At 36.4% G+C, this 14,902-nt stretch overlaps 1 long non-coding RNA gene across 2 annotated transcripts in view; it reads left to right on the top strand.

Annotated features, from left to right (window-relative positions):
• LOC109444555 (uncharacterized) overlaps positions 1–14,902 on the top strand; it is a 47,449-nt gene that overhangs the window by 977 nt on the left and 31,570 nt on the right. For both annotated transcript variants that reach the window (XR_012489494.2, XR_016021434.1), the window contains exons 2-3: positions 8,104–8,204; positions 9,314–10,087. This is a non-coding gene — a long non-coding RNA (uncharacterized LOC109444555). The remainder of the gene's footprint in view (positions 1–8,103; positions 8,205–9,313; positions 10,088–14,902) is intronic.

Raw genomic sequence — 14,902 nt, 5'->3', positions numbered from 1 at the left:
AGGAATACCCCAGAAATGATTTTGTTTCCTTCTCAGTGCATCTTTTTAGGAGGTGCATGATATTGATTTATTCCCCAAACTAGTGATATCTTTAGCCACTTGCTTAAATGGTTTCTGCCAGATTTTTTCACTCTGTTATTATTTTTCCCTTTGTAGTTACTAGTAATCTGTGGGGAAATACTTTGATCCTATGCATATATATCTTATTCCTTGTCAAACTTTCACTCACTAATTTCAGTATCCATGGATGACTAATTCCATCATCCATTCTACATTTATTTAAGTAAGAGATTTCCTCTCTTTTTCCATTTATTTTCTTATATCCCTTTCAACTCATGTACTTTTATTTATTCAATGGATTATAATTCATTCATATAATTTAGTTTTATGTTCCAATTTTCCCAGATTTGACTATTTCAAGCCCCCTCAAACTGGCTCAAGGAGTTTTTAACACATTCCCGTCACCCATTGAGCGATCTCTTATTGTATGGCACAAAAAGATGTTTCAGTCTCATCTGTGCCTATATTTGTTTATTTTCTATCTACCTTATCTTACAGTTATGATGAAATAGTGAGTGGCTTGATGGTTAGTCTAAGGAAAATGAATTTGAATACTATAATATGATTACGTAATGATCTAAATCTCCTTAAATAAAGAGAGAAGAGAATGACAGTGATGCTGAGAAGGAAATGATACCAAGAAAATATCAGTATTAAGGTAGTGTTGTATCTAATGAGCATTACTGTACTCCTTGAAAAGTACTGTATTTATTTTACTATTTTCCCCGATGAGGTTGCCTAGGCCTTTTTTATGTAACATTAAAAACCAGAAGAGTTTAGTGAGGCAGTAAGTGATAAAAACTTGTGACAGTACTTAGTTGATCAGAAGGTCTTTCAGCCTCCTGTTTCCTCAACAAAAATATTATGTAAAATTTCGCGTTCGTAAACCAAAGCACTAAGATGCATTCCATAGAGTGGTATGTATCTTTCTATACGTAATATATAAAATATTGGATATAATTTCAATTAAATATTTTTACATTGAAACTCTGATACATATTTGTCCTTGTGTGTGCATGTCTGTGTGTGTTTATTTTTACTTGTCGCTGTCTGTACCATCTTAAACTGTGGCGACATTATACTACAGTTGATTGTGCATTTCTTCATTAATTTATAAAACACACATACACACACATACATACACATTTACTTGTTGGTATGGTACAGTCACCGTTCTTGGCACTAGTGACAGAGTAGTAGGGGAAATAAATTATTGATTAGCAATATAAGTTTCTTATTGCTGGTATAACAAATTGCCACAAATTTAGTGGCTTAAAGCAGCAAATATTTATTATACACCTCTGTAAGTCAGAAATTCAAAATGGGTATCACTGGGCTATAATCAAGTGTCAGCAGACCTCTGTTCCTACTGGAGGTTCTAAGGGAGAATCCAGTCAAACACATAACGAGGATTCAATAGGTGAACTATAACTGATAAGCTGAATCCATTTCCTTACCATTTCTAGGTGCTAAAAGTCACTCGCGTTCCTTGGTTTGTGGACCCATTCCTTGATCTTCAAAGCCAGCAATGCTGAGCTAGCTGAGTCTTCCTACTGCCATCAGTTTGGTCATTTATTTAAGAACCTGGATAATCCTATCTTAAAGACAGATGATTAGTAGACTTAATTCAGTCTGCTACTTTAATTCCCCTTCACCACGTAATATAACATATTCAGTTTCTAGAGATTAAAACATGGACATAGTTGAGGGATCATTATTATGTCTACCATAGTTTCTAAGGCTGATAATATCTCTGCCCTGATGGAAATTGTATTTTAATGGGCGAGAAAGTCAGCAAACATTGAAACATGTCATAAATTTCCAAGAATAGGTAAATATTTAAATAGAGCAGGGTAAGTGGAAAGGGATTGATAGGGATTGGAGTTATAAAAAGTTGGCTCTCCCTTTTATAAGTGAAAAATCAAGACTAAGGAGAGTCAGGCAATTTCCCCAGTATTAATGTGGTATCCCTATCTCTCTGTTTCCAAATCTCATGCACTTCCCATGATGCAGCTCTGCCTCATCCTCTTCCCAATTCTCAGGTCAAGATGGGAATTAATCTACCCATGTTACCCATAATTGTTTTAGTAGTGCCTGGCATCATGCTGAAGCACAAGAAAACCTCAATAATTATATGTTCTTGGTGTTGATATTCCTCTAAGCCATTGTCATCTCCTAATTTTTTTATTGTTGCTCTGAGACAAAAGAGTAAGAAAATTATTCTTCAGACAGATACTCAAAAGTTTCCCTTGAAAAATGTCTATGAGAGACAAAGTAATAGAAATATCCATAACCTATAATATTCTCCACATTTATCCACAGATTTTTTTAATGCTCTCTGCAGGTGGGCCAGAGTCAAGGATGAAATATCAGTAAGCAAAAGATATGCCCACTAAGAAAACAAACAGGAGAAAACTGCTAAAAAATTATGACCAAATGGCCCATATAATCATAAGAGGTCATTGTTAATAATACGACATTTCTTTGAAGTAGAGAATAATACTTAAGAACCAGATTGCTTAATTGTTTGAAGAGGAAATAATTTTCTTCACTTTCTTGATATTGCTATTTGAGTCATCCCACTGCTTTAAAGTAAAATCCACTGATTCCTCGTTACCTAAAGTAATCCAAAATCCCTGTCATCACATTCAAGGCCCTTCACAATCTGGACGCAATCTATCATTCCAGCTTCATTTATTACCACCCTGTATTTTATTGTAGACTGCATCATGTTGTATCATGAATTTTCCAACTTCCAAGGAAGTTCCTTGCATTCTACAGTTTCCTAAGAGTGTGAGTTCTATAAAAGCAGGGACAGTGACATGTATTTTTGTAATTCTTGCTTAACACAGAGTCAGGCACATCACAGGAATACAATAGATGAACTATAACTGATAAGCTGAGTAAATAAATAAATTAATTAATTAATGTCCTTATCGGACATTTTGACTGCTCAATAATTCTGGTTTCATTTCTTAGATCTGTAATTGCATTTATCTCTATTAAAAATATGGAACACTTCCTTTATTTTAGTGCTGAATTAGCTCAAGCATGTTCTATTTCTTTTCTTTTTATTGTTTCTTTCTCTTTCTTTCTTTCTTTCTTTCTTTCTTTCTTTCTTTCTTTCTTTCTTTCTTTCTTTCTTTTTTAATTCAAGGCATTAGCTTGACTATATCTCATGGTGGATGACTCTAAGGAAACTTTGGGCTATATGTGTCCATCCCTTGATCAGCTCCTTACCTTTTTTGGGGGGGTATATTAGCACTTTAATAGAAAGTACCTAGTGTGCAGGTAAAATCAGCAAGAAATGAAATGTAGGTCATTACTCAGTGTTGCAGAGCAGTAAAATGTAAATCATTGATTAATGGAGATGGCTCATGCTCTTTTGCACTTTAAAGTAAGTCTGAAGACTTCGTGTGGCTAAGAGGTCCCAGGGTTCACGTTAGAAAGTGGAGGAGCAAATCTCTTCCCTGTAAGAGTCAACCAGGTACCAGCAACTCTGAGCTCTAGAGAAGGTAAGACTTAGTATTTTTGCCCTGTGCTCTGCAATTGTCTAGCCCTATCCTTTAGGTACATACATTGTAGTATGCGACCTTAAGCCTGTCACTTGGGTTCTCCACACCTCGGCTACTTAATTTATTAAAGGATGATATCATCTATTCTACCTACTTGGGACTATTCTTTTTAAGCATTAAATAAAATGAGCAAAAGGATTTGGGTAGCAGAACTTGTCTGCTTCAACTATTACTCTAGTATTTTTAAGTGTCCTCTGGCCAATACCCAGCTCCCAGTACCTGGAGCTCTGCAGATACTGGCTTTTGTTGCTGTTGCTGCTGGAACTGAAAAAATCCCACCGCCTGTGTTCTCTTGTGTGTATGAGCACATGGAACAGCCGGACTACTGGGGAATTAATACCTCCAGGAGCAGCTCTTGACCATTGGTTCTCCAGCGTTAGTACATAAAATATTCTTATTGCCTAATATTCAGGTTGGCTAATTATGATGTGTGTATTTTGTATCACTTTCCAGTGTCCAAGCAGGAGTTAGCTTAAGTTGCACAACAGTACAGCTGGCTTAATAGCATACCTTCCATTGGCTGTTTTCCATTCCTTTTATCATATCTCTACCTGTGTTATCTGAACTTCCCAAATACATGACTTACAAATGAATCCTGGTCTTGATCTGCACTGAGGAGCATGCCAAAGCAGCCTGTACATGGTGAAAAACACCAGAGTGGGGAATAGTGATGCTATTTTGATAAATTAGAAGCCTAAGGCTAAAAGAACTTTCTGTGTTTGGGGCTTCTCAGGGCATAAGGAAGGGATCTGTGAAAGGATCTTGTTGACAGCCTGAGGCAGGGTAAAAGTAGTGCAAAGCAATTGGCTAGCTGAGCCCAAGGATTTAGCCTAAGGACGGATCATCAGACTTCAGCTCAAAAAAACCATTTTTCAAACTCAGTAATGGTCTCCAGTTTCATTTCATGAATATAACTCAGGCAAAGAAAGGAGTGGCAGCAAATTGTACCTCAGGCACATTCCAATGTGTGGGAACATCTATAGCAGAGAACTTTTAGGCCTGAAAGGGACCTTACCAGCTCACACCAATTTACCCTCATAGTGTTTGTTTGTTTTTGGCTATTTCTAACAGGTTAATTTTCAACATGGTTCCAGAGGAAAAAAAAATGGACAAAGAAAATAAATAATGATAGTATTGGATGTACCCATAGAGTCAAATAAGCCATGAGTTCATACGGATTAAAAAATATAAAGAAAGAGTAAATAGTTGGGAGGGAATGGTACTTCCTTAAAACAGAATTCCAACTAACAAATTTAGAAGGAATGAAAGAAACATAATAATTATTTCTGTCCAGAATCATCTGTGGATGCTAAGCAAAAGTCTGATGAGAAAAAAGTATGTTTACATAGTTTCAAGCATCAACCCAAATCATACTTACTAAATACAAAGGGAAAAATAGTAACTTTACAGGGGAGAAATTTGGCAGAGTCCACTTTAACTTCACCAGTAATGAGTGTGGGGACAGAGTCCCAGAGAGCAGTTTCCAGGCTCTCGGCCTCCTGTGGGGAGGTTTTGGCTCTGGTAGTGAATGATCATCAACTGTGATTGGTTGGCCATCAGCTGTAACCAGTTAGCCAATTGGCTACTGATGTAACTGCGGGGCTGTGTTGATTGGTCGGTCGGTTGGCAGGCAGAGAAGCGGACAGCAGGTTGCAGGTCGTGTGACTCCAGCCTTCAGTGAGACTATAGTGCCACCAGTGAGAATATAGTGGTATGACTCCACTACCTATGGCTCCTTGGGTGTTCCTTTTTGGCCTTGCCATATCCTGTGTTGCTATGTGGGGAGCAGGACTAGAGACCCCGCAGGCCACCCCACATGACAAATGGCAGAGGGAGCAGGGTCCCTCGCAGGACAATAAGACATCCAGGCATCAGAAGCCTGACATAAGCATGATGCACTGAGATGACACAGCATTTCTTCTGTGGCATTCTTATCAAAAAATACATAGTCATGGCAAAACATCAGAATAAATCAAACTAACATATTACAAATTGACTATCCATTGCTCTTGAAAACTATTAAGGTTATGAAAGACAAAGGTCAATGAAAGAACATTTCAAGATTAAAGGAAAATAAAAAGCCATAGCAACAAAATATACCCTCATCTGATGCTGGGTCCTGGGTCAGTACAAGAATCTTTGTGGGTCAATTGGAAAAATTAGTCTGTAAATTTAATATTAACATTGTGTCAAGGTGAATTTTCTTATTTTGATCATTAAACTGTTGTTATGGAAAATGTTAACATGTAAAGAATCTAGGTAAAGAGTATAAAGAATTCTGTGTACTATTTTTACAATTATTTTGAAGTCTAAAATTATTTCAAAATTACAACTAAAAATAAAAAACTTCTAAAATATTACAGACATAATCACTCAAGGTGACCCATACATTAATCAGAAACATGTCAATGTCAACCTCAAAACTAAGGACCAAAGTTTAGAAATCATACACTGTTTAAATTAAACTTTGGATTTAAATCACAAACTGTTTAATGAAATTATTACATTATCATTCATTTATTTAAAAACACGTTTTATAGGAATTCATTTTGAAAAGGACTCAAAAAAACAATATTTCTGTTTCTACCACTTGGTTATACATCATTGGATGTCTCTGTGTCCATTTATTTCTCTGAAAAAAGAAAAATAACGGAGATAACAATTAACTGCCTCTGAAATCTTGCAAGTACTTATAACTAAGATGATCAAAACAATTGTAATGACATTCCTCTAATGCAGCCCTTGCTATCCTCTGTATACTCAGGTTCAATATTACATTCTGAATTGAATGTGTAAAAATTAAAAAAAGCTACTAGTGTTTTTTTCTTTAAAAGTGAATTATTTTCAAATATCATTACACTTTTCAACAGGTTTTTTTTTTATTGGAACTGGATTTTTTTTAACCCCCAAACCTTTTCAGTTCTCAAGAGGCTGCCTTTTAATTATATCATTCCTTGACCTGGAGTCTTTCTTATTATTTGTTTAAATGTTATTGTTTGGACTTCAATTGATCGCTCCTGTTCAATTTCAGGGTTAGCATTTGCTGCGACACAGAGAGAATTTTTTCTTCCTTTTGCCTTGAGAACACTCATCAGAAACATCATGTTACACTTGATGGAGATTCTCCTGATGAAAAGGTTCACAACAAAGAACAAATTAATTTTTGGTAACAATCAATGGTACCATCCAATGCATTTTCTCATGTCCTTTACTTTTCCATTCTCTTTTTCATTGTCCCCAGTTTCCTGATTCTCTTTTGTAGAAAATGGACTGTAATTTATTTTTAAAGATCTCCCATGGCTGTCTCCTAATCTTAATTAAAACAGAGACTAGTTTATCTGGATTCTTAATCTTGCCATTGAATTCTTAACAAAGAGCTTCAGAACCACAGCTGATACCAGAAAAACACACTAAATAAGTAAAGAATCAAGAGGAATCTATCTGTCATATTGCTAAAGAGAAATGGGCCCTCCGGAATACGAGGACACACATGCTATCACAGTCAACTTCCTTCTCTTATGTTTTAAATACACACACACACACACACACACACACACACAAACACACATATGGGGGTGCCAAAAAATGTATACACATTTTAAGAAAGGAAAAAACTATGAAAATTGTAATACTCAGTATATACCAATAACAAAAGATGAATACAATTCATGTATATACTTTTTTTGGCATAAATATATACATGTACATATATGTATATATATATGTACATGTATATATATACATACATATATGTGAATATATGTATGTATACTCATTTGAAATTTGTTTTGTTGTGGTGTGTTATTTCCACACTAAATGGTGTATTATAAATCTACTTGGAATGGCTAAATTATCTGTGAGTTTATTGTACACTAACTTTTTCACTGCTGTTAATCTTGTGTAGCACTTAGGGGACTTCCTTTATAGTACATAAGCTTGTAGATATAAAATACAGAGTTATTATGACATTGTTCTGCATTCAACGCAACATCAAGGACAGCCAAGCTCACCTGAAATAGCTAATTTACCCAGCTCACTTGGTTAGAGTGGTTTTGCATGTTGAAAATTATCTATTCAACTCAGAAAGAGCATTTTCTCTCACAAATATGTATTTGGTATCCCTATGTGTTGTTAACTGTATGCCAAGTGTTATTCTCCTTAAATTGTTATAAGAAAATCAAATGACCCATGTTTCTGAAGTGTTTTGGATAGAAAAAAAGCAATTCTAATTTAAGAATATACAGTCTAGCCTCTTAAGGGAGCAAGTTTACATCTCTAGAGCACTCAAGCAGTTCTTATAATTTTAATACTCAAAAGGAATTCCCAGTATTCTATATACACTAACTAGTGCCTACATAATAGAATGTATATGGTCCAATGACACCGTAGGGGTAGCACTTGTTGCCTGGAAATTCAGCTTATGATTAAAGAGATTGTTGTGTATTGGTTTTTGTGTTTTTCCCCACAGAGCTAATACCATCTTCAAAATACAGTAAAGAGCACACCAAAGTGCATATCAGTAGAGAAAACTCAGGAGTCTGGATGAAGCCTGTCATGGAAACATCCCAGGTAAGGTAAGAGAAATGGGGAAGAGTAATCACAGAGGGAGGAGAATGGACACATAGATTATAAAAATATGTCCAATTGAGCCATCTGCAGCTTCTCAAGATTAACTTAGGCCAAAGTTATCCTTCTGACATTTCTTAAATGCGGACATAGAATAATTTCTCTTTTACTTATAAATATTCTGAGAGTGTAGGTCATCTGTGTAATGATTTCCATTAAGATTTTTTCAATACTTCTTTCTGTTTGATTTTCATATAAGTTGTGAACATTACCATAGAAAGTTCTGCTAAATTAAAATATTGTTATAGCTAAATGTTACAGGTGTTACATTATAATTCATGATAAAAGGTTATTCATTAGTTCAAGGTTCTGTTCGTACAATCTTTCTGCCTTCATAACTAAGAGGTAACAATCTTTCTTGGTTTTATAATAGTGAGCTAATTGTTCATTTTCCTAATGTTAGCCCTTAAGAAAATGTAAAGAACGTGGTGACAATATTGCTCCTTGCCTAGTTAAGTAAAGCATAGAATAATGTACTTGAAAGAGCTACAATCACAAAGTTAGAAAAACTGGGTTTGAGATTCACCTTCTGTGCCTGTGTGTCATTAAGAAAATAATCTCTTCTTTCTGAATTTGTAAAGTGGGGGTAATAACAATTGAACCTATTCCTCTAAGTGAGACAGGAGAGTTAGCATGTCACTAGGTAGACAGGGAGGTCCCTGGTGGAATAAACAAAGACAGGCATATCCTAAAACATCAGGTTTTGAAATCACTCTTTCACTCCAGGACATAATATAACAAGGCCTTGAGGTTAATCATAAAATTCCTTTTGGCCTGACAAACGGAGCAGATCTGATAGATAAGAGTGGGGTACTTCAGGAATTCCTTTGGGATGGGCAAGCAGAACAAACCTGGCAGACAAATTTCATTAGAAGGCGCCAGTTCCCTTCTTCAAACAGCTCCCCTTCCCCAAACAGGCAAGGGAAGGTATAAAAGTAAGAACTTTTTCCGCAGTCACTGGGCATCCCTATTTGGGACCCCCTCTGGCTCAGGAGCTCTGACTCTTTGCTTTCAATAAACTATCCTCTTTTTAAAACTCTTTGCCTCTCCAGGGTCCATGTTTCCATTTTTCAGTCTCACGAGACAGACACAATCCTGCCCTACACCCAGAAACTGCCGGCAGATCCAACATCATCTACATCATTTGGGGACTCACAGGAAAATATTCCTCCATCGTAAGGATGTTGTGAGACTCAAATGTAATAGTATATGTGATCATGTATGTATGCACTTTAAAGTGTAAGGTATTATTACCATTATCTTTAAATTTTTAAGCATTTGCCTGTGAGTACATACGACCAGCTCCCCCTTCCCAAAGCACCAAAGGCTCTGAACTAATATTATGTTGTGTTTTTTTTTAGATATTCACATGCAATCCATGATACAAGTACACATCTTTAAATAACCATAAATTGTACTCACATTGAAAGCTATTTAAAAGAAGGAAAATATTAGACCACAGATATATTTAATATCATTGGATATTGAAACTTTAGGAAATCATGTGGAATACTTTGATGGGTTCTGATGAACTCTGCCTCCTCCTCAGGCATTCTTGTGTAGTGGGATCGACTGGCACCTACACACATCCCAAGGCTCACAATTTTGTAAGGTGTCTGGAGAACGAAGCTCCATTTTCCTGGGAGGGCAGTGTGTTTTGTTAGGGAACGTCTAAAGATGTAGAACTGGTGAATTTAAATGAATTTCCTCCCTGCTGCAGGGAGGAAATGGGAGCTAGTGGACAGTGAGATCTGGTGGAAGAAAGCAGATCCAGGATCCTGAAACACTCACTTCAACAGCTGAGTCCGGAAGAGCCTCTGCATAATGTAAGTGACCAAGGCATTCGGTTAGGGCTTCCACCTTCCTTTCTCCACACTGCACTTTTCTGAGATTTGCCTTGCCATCTATTAGAGATTCTCCTATAACACACTGTAAACCTGACAGGCCTGGAAAAGAGACAGACCTTATTTATTTCCAGTCTTCTCCAGAGGAGCAGTGACCATAGACTTGCTCATCCACACTACCTAAGAGTTTCACCAGGCAGAGGCACCACCCACTGGTAACAACTGCTGTGTGATGCAAGACCTCGCCCCGCCCATCTTGTAAATTTCATCCCGCTCCATTCTCCTCGACTCACTACAGTCTAGACACACCTACCTCCTATTTGTTCTTAGCAAAGAAGATCTTTCTCACCTCAGGACTTCCACGTTTTCTGTATTCTCAGCCGAGAACACTCTTCTCACTCTCCTTCGCATGGTTGGCTTCTCCTCATCCATGAATTATAGACGAATAGACTAGTGGACTAGCGTGGGATCAATAGTAGCCCCACAAATAAGTGCATCATGGTATACAATAAAGCTGGCATTAACGCTTTGAGAAGAAAGGCTGGACTGTTAAACAAATGGTATTAGGACATTTAGTTATAAAATTCGGAGAAAAATTTAGTTTCTAAAAATGAGTTCAGGTGAATGGAAGACCGATATACCACTCCCCGACCCCCCAAGAAAAAGCTTTAGAACATAGAGGAAAATGGGTTTTTAAATTTAGAGTAGGAAGGGCCTCCTTAAACGAACACAAATCACAAAATCCTTTATTACTCTCTATAAATTAAAATTCTTCTGGAGGAAAAGCACACAAATAAGGTTAAAATGTAAGCATCAGACCTGAACAAAATATTTTTAATATGATGTAATTTCAAGGGACTGATATCCTATGACCAAGGTGGCCCTCTCAGCTCCTTCCTGGCTCTAGGTCCTGACCTACCTTCTTTAGAGTATTTTCTTTAGAAAATTGTTGTCTGCCCTTTGAGATATATGTAAATCTTACTTTCAGCATTATTATTGTGCTAAAATACACATAACCTAAAATTTACCATCTTAACCATTTAAATACATAATTTAGTGATATTAAATACATTCATAATGTTGTTCAACTACCACCACCTTCCAACTCCATGACTCTTTTCATCTTGTAAAAATTGAACTCTATACCCATTTAAAAAAATCACTTCTCATTCTCTGCCCTCCCAGCCCCTGAAAACTACCATTTTACTTTCTGTCTCTATGGTTTTCACTACTGTAAGTATCTTATGTAAGTGAAATCATGCGGTATTTGTCTGTTCGTGACTGGCTTGTTTCACTTAGCAAAATGTCCTTAAGCTTCATCCATGTTGTAGCATGTGTCAGAATGTACTTGCTGTTCAAGGCTGAACAATGTTCCATTGTATGTACATGCCACGTTTTGCTCATCCTTCTGTTGATGCACTCTTAGATTCCTTCCGCGTATTAACTATGGTGAATAATGTTGCTTTGAACAGTAATATACAAATATTTCCTGGAGAATCTGCTTTAAATTCTTTGGGTACGTACCCAGAAGTAGGATTGCTGAATTAGACGGTAATTCTATTTTAAATTTTTTAGGAACCAACGTACTGCCTTTCCCTGGGCATATGTAATCACTTTCTAACTTTTTCCCATACATGAAGTTGTTTTTTAATGTTCTAGTCTCGAATGTGTGGCTCCCAAAATGTAAAAAGGAGAAAAATGAAGGGGAAGGAAGGGCACTGGCCATTTATATCCCCAGAAATTACTTCAGTGGGAGGGGGAGAGTCTTGCAACAGTGGCGGGAGGTGCAACAACAATGGCTGCAGCTTTTTGTCTGCACCTCTGTGACCAGAAGCAGCAGTCAGCAATCAGAGTACTGATCCTTAATATTTGGCATGCAGGGTGCTTTTGTCCATCCTGATTCCCTCAAGCTGTGTGCATAATACATCTGCATAACTGTCTATCATGACTGGGGGTGGAGGATAGGTAGCCGCTATGGCAATAAGAGGTGTAATTGAGCAAAACTAACTACAAGTTACCAACCAAGTCTTCCCCTGGAAGTCGCAAGCTTTCCATAGACTCCAGGTTTCCAAAATAGCTGCAACGGTGCTGGCTTTGGCAGCACATATACAAAATAGCTACAACAGATAGATTGTTCAAGTTCAACTAGTGTCTAGGTGGGGAGGTAGAGTCATGGTCCTTCCTACTCTGCTATCTTCCCAGAATCCTCTCTACAAATCTTTTCAAAAGAATCTTTCTAGTTTTATAACCCAGGAATGTCTTTCTCAAGAACCTGGGAATTATCTCTAAAATGTAAACATCAAGGGAGATAGTTCCCTTATCTCCTGGGTTCTGTGCAAAGGTAGGAGCCTCCTTCCCATTTGTGAACCTACCCTGTCATGAAAATGTAAGAAAGTTTAATTTTCCTTTGGGTAAAGCTATCTAGCAAACACAGACAGCCTGTGTTCTCCATTTCACCCCAGTACTTAAAACTTCTCTGCCCTTTGATTCAGCAGAGTTGAGTTCACACTGAGCTGTGGCCTCTCTACTCTATTGCAATAGCCTTGAACAAAGCCTTTTTTGTGTATTTAATTTTGTCTAGTGCAATTTTTGCTTTGACACCAGAAAATGCAAAGAGCTAACCCAAATCAGAAAAATAAAGAAAACCAAATTTAAGTGGTGAATTAAACAGTATAGTCACATAATAAAAATCTAAACTGGCCAATATACATATTCTTTTATATTTATTAACTATTTTAGGTCATGTTGAATTCTAAGAAAAACTAACAGATTTTTTTTTAACAGGGAATTGCAAATCATAACAATAATAAAACACCAAACTTCAACCAATATTCGAGCGTGGCAAGGGCATGACCATATGGAAATTCTCATATATTACTTGAAGGAGGGGATTTTTAGTGTGTGTGTGTGTGTGTGTGTGTGTGTGTGTGTGTGTGTGTTTAATTGGTTGTTATCATCAAAATTTTAAATGGAATACTTTTTTGTCCCAGGAATATAATGTCTTATTATCTACCATAAAGAGTTTCTTACTAATTAGCTATTAAAAATAATAGAAATCATTGGTTAGAATGTTTAATGAGAAAATACTTATATTTTAATGATGAAAAGAAAATTTTAAATTTCAGAAGTCTTTCCTAATTGGAAAAATTACTGAATAGAAATGTAGCACCCAAAATAGTAAACATGGTGGATTTAAGGAATTAGCTATTATTATATTCTTTATACATTTCATACTTTCCATAATTTCTCTTATTAACTTTGTAATCAAAACCAGTACTAAATTATTAGAGCAAAAGTATACAATCAAATTTAAAATTTCGGATAGTATTGACTCACATCAGAATATAAATCCTCAAAATGGATCAAGGACTTAAGCATAAGACCTGACACAATAAACTGCATAGAAGAAAACATAGGTACTAACCTTATGGACCTTGGGTTCAAAGAGCATTTTATGAATTTGACTCCAAAGGCAATGGAAGTAAAAGCTAAAATAAATGAATGGGACTATATGAAACTTAAAAGCTTCTGCACAGCAAGAGAAACCATCGACAAAATAAAGAGGCAACCAACTGAATGGGAGAAGATTTTTGCAAACAGTGCCTCCGATAAGGGGCTAATATCCAAAATATACAAGGAACTCATGAAACTTAACAACAAAAACAAACAAACAACCCAAATGAAAAATAGGCAGAGGATCTGAAGAGACATTTCTCCAAAGAGGACATACAAATGGCAAATAGACATGAAAAAACGCTGAACATCACTAATCATCAGAGAAATGAAAATCAAAACCACAATGAGATATCACCTCACCCCAGTCAGAATGGCTATCATTAACAAGACAATTAGTAACAAGTGTTGGAGAGGCTGTGGAGAAAAAGGAACCCTCATACACTGTTGGTGGGAATGCAGACTGGTGCGGCCGTTATGGAAGGCAGTGTGGAGGTTCCTCAAAAAATTACGAATAGAATTACCGTATGACCCAGCAATCCCTCTCCTGGGTATCTACCCAAAAAATCTGAAAACATTTATCCATAAAGACACGTGTTCTCCAATGTTCATTGCAGCTTTGTTTACAGTGGCCAAGACATGGGAACAACCAAAATGTCCTTCGATAGATGAATGGATAAAGAAGTTGTGGTATATATACAACATGGAATTCTATTCAGCGGTAAGAAAAGATGATATAGGAACATTTGTGACAACATGGATGGATCTTGAGAGTATAATGCTAAACGAAATAAATCAGACAGAAAAAGCAGAGAACCATATGATTTCACTGATATGTGGTATATAAGCCAAAAACAACAAAAGAACAAGACAAACAAATGAGAAACAAAAACTCATAGACACAGACAATAGTTTAGTGGTTACCAGAGAGTAAGGGGGGTGGGGGTGGGAGATGAGGGTAAGGGGATCAAATATATGGTGATGGAAGGAGAACTGACTCTGGGTGGTGAACACACAATGGGATTTATAGATGATGTAATACAGAATTGTACACCTGAAATCTATGTAATTTTACTAACAATTGTCACCCCAATAAATTAAAAAAAAAAGACATACTTTAAAAAAAAAAGAATATAAATCTTAGCTTCAGTGAAGACTGTTTGCCGTAATTCTACAGTAAACTCCCTGAAATTAATGCATTCTCAAAGTGATTTAACATCTTAAATGTAGCACTTGAATAAGTAAGTGCCCCATCCACTTCCTTTACCTCATTTCTGGGAAAAAAAGAGAGAGGGCATACCCTTAAAGTAACATCAAAACTTATTTTGATATCAGGATCATTGC

The sequence above is a fragment of the Rhinolophus sinicus genome, chromosome 5 (assembly GCF_057876585.1).
Source record: "Rhinolophus sinicus isolate RSI-liver-muscle chromosome 5, RSI-T2T, whole genome shotgun sequence".
In the NCBI taxonomy this organism is placed as follows: domain Eukaryota; kingdom Metazoa; phylum Chordata; class Mammalia; order Chiroptera; family Rhinolophidae; genus Rhinolophus; species Rhinolophus sinicus.
This window is presented reverse-complemented; position numbering and strand designations above follow the sequence as displayed.